Raw genomic sequence first — 2,970 nt, 5'->3', positions numbered from 1 at the left:
CGACACAACTGCGAATCACGTGGCTCTCTTTATCCCGAGCACGAGTCCTTTAAAAGCATCTCTCTATCTCTCACGTCCCGTGTTATTTCTCAACAGCCCCATTCCAACCTTGCCCGGTGTCCAATTGACTAGAATCACATTCTGCTGGCACATCAGTAATCCCGGGTGATACATTTCCCATCCCTCGCAATGATGAAGTCACACTTCCGTTGCGACACCTGCCAGTGGCCACCCATCGCAGCCACACTACAATGTCCCGTATGCAGACGTCAACACGAGTGCAACTTACACCAAAACAGACCCAGGGACAGAGACACCTGCGTCATCTGTAAATTCAATAGATTGTGCAAAGCTCCACCCGACAGATCGATATATTCAAAACACTCAGCTTCAGATCAAGGACAAATTGAATATATCACCATTGCCCTTTACTCCTGAAGCGATCTATCAGGAAAAAGCAGGGATAAGTCATGGGAAGGTGTGATTTATTATACATCAAATAAAGCAAAATTTCATATCCTAGACAGAATGAAAATGAATGTTTGACAATAATGGTATAACCACAGAATCTGTGGTTGATGTTTTTTTGAAATTTCAACTGCTGTTCAATGACTTGGCTTGAAGTCCTGGAAGAGGAAAATGTCGGAAAAATCGCAGCATCAAAAGATGTGATGTTCCATCCCATCATCCATCATCATAAGCAACAGGCATGCATAATTAGGTGGGTGAAACGGAACCATATAAGGCTAATTCTAAAAAATACTATTGAAGCAAAACTGTAAATCCTTTAATCTGCAAAAATATTTTTCCATCACAAAAACTACCACGAAACACAACATTTTCCTTATAACTTGCCTTATATTTGATGCCCACTTTCTGCCCACCAAATGGTGAGTTAGGCGCAGGATTTGCTCTAAATCCCACAACAGTCCCAAGGTTCATTTGCATACCAAATCGTGCCATGAGGGAATATCCTATGTTCTCTCCCTGCTAACTGTACAATTGGCAGCAAAATTGGCAAGTGGTAGGATAAATAAGCATGTGAAGTCATTCAAATGCTTCTTAATTTCTTTTTCCTTTCTACTACTAGGGACTGTTTCTAAGCTCAAAATTTCTACTTCAAAAAGTCAGTTCTTGATCTTCCATCTTTTTATCTATCTGTGCTTTTGAGTTCAACAGACATCTTTCACTGACAAGTGATATCAAACTTGTTGGATTATATGACCCAAAAGTTTGGTGATGGCTTAATGTAGGCTTTTAAATTAAAGATCAACTGAGTCAAAACAAATAGGGTAGATAGTACTTTTGTCATATCTAGATCACTAAATCAAAAGTCAGCACAAAGATACAGTATAATGTTTTTATGTCATATCTAGATCAGTAAATCAAAAGTCAGCACAAAGATACAGTATAATGTTTTTATGTCATGTCTAGATCAGTAAATCAAAAGCCAGCACAAAGATGTTTTTTATGTCATATCTAGATCACTAAATCAAAAGTCAGCCCAAAGATATAATGTAATGTTTCTTTTCGTATGTTTTATAGAGCTGATAGCTTATCTAAAACAAGTTTCTACTAGAGTGGGACAACAAACTTCAACCAAGAGCTTGCGAAAAAATTCTCCAAAGGATTATAAGGCTCCAACGTGTAAGCAAGCATTACCATCTTTCATTACTATAAGTGCTGGTGTTTAAAACTCATCCTGCGTGGGATGACAGGCAGTGTTCAACCATGCACCTGCTACCAGCTGATAAGGCTACCGAGCTGACCTAATCAATTAAAGCTAGCTTTTACGGAATATCACGCACTGGAACATAACTCAGGTGGGACCAAGGTGAACGACAAGGACGTAGCTGAAGTTCTGTCACACTGAACAGAATGCAAATGTAACTGTGCAGTTCAGTGGATGATTTCATTCATTGTATGCAGCACCACACCATACATTATTAGCAGGGCTGTCTCAAGCTTCTGTCACCATCGTGGGAAGCCTGGGTCATGAATTTTTTTGTTCAATGTTACTTTAGTCTTCCAAAAACACAGTTTCATCAATTTCATGTCAAGAAACTCACACAATTTGGAAGGATGGGGTAAGGTTTTTGTCTGTCCCCAACAGGCAAAATTACAGAATGGAGGGATGGGTCCTAGAGACAGCCCTGTTTTAGAACCTGTATCTGTACAGCCGTTATAACCAAGGACGTTATATAACTGACATTCAAACTTGTTTGTAGTACATGCACATGGTCTGTGTACCGGAGGGTACATGTAACCATGTTGTCATGTTGTAACCACAACACAGAATACTGCAGCTGACCCTGGGCCATTGCTATCTCTGCCCACCACATTCCCAAACACACGTGTTATGTCTCACTCCCAGCAAGTCAAAATTAACATTTCCCTAATCACTTTTTTTTGCATGCGGTAGAAACATTCACAACCACAACCTTAAACGTTTCCACTTCAAGCCCTTTATAACAAAGAACTGTTTTCCATTGACCTCCCAATGTCAAGGTTGAAATACTGCAAATTCTAGACTTTTTTCCCTGCAGCAAAATTAAATCTCCATAAACTTTTTGAATTAAAGCAATTACTGGCCAGCAACAAAAAACTGCTTTCCATTGGCCTCTTAATGTCAGAGTTATTTCCATCAAGGTTGAAATACGTGAGCTCCCCACTGATAAATGCCAGTCAATGGTGACAGATGTTCCTGGGCTACCCGCTAGAGACACAGTGGTTCAGATGATTCCTCTTATCATATCTTAATCCTGTCACTTTGAAATGTCAGAAGTGGAAAGTTCGTTACCATGCAGACATTTACTGGGATAAAACGGCACATAGTCATCTTTTTCCATCAAGTTATAACTATAAGTATAACTATTTGTAACGAGATTCATTGGCTTTGAAAACTGATGTATGTTTTACAATTATAAGATGTATAATGATTTCTGTTAAATATCCCGAAGTGTGTGTGTA

General features: G+C 39.2%; 1 protein-coding gene across 1 annotated transcript in view; it reads right to left on the bottom strand.

Annotated features, from left to right (window-relative positions):
- Positions 1 to 2,970, bottom strand: part of LOC118411727 (disks large homolog 5-like) — a gene marked incomplete in the record, with an annotated part of 47,774 nt that overhangs the window by 31,974 nt on the left and 12,830 nt on the right.

The sequence above is a fragment of the Branchiostoma floridae genome, chromosome 3 (assembly GCF_000003815.2).
Source record: "Branchiostoma floridae strain S238N-H82 chromosome 3, Bfl_VNyyK, whole genome shotgun sequence".
Classification (NCBI taxonomy): Eukaryota; Metazoa; Chordata; class Leptocardii; order Amphioxiformes; family Branchiostomatidae; genus Branchiostoma; species Branchiostoma floridae.
The sequence above is the reverse complement of the archived record's forward strand: the minus strand, read 5'-3'. Positions and strand labels throughout refer to the sequence as shown.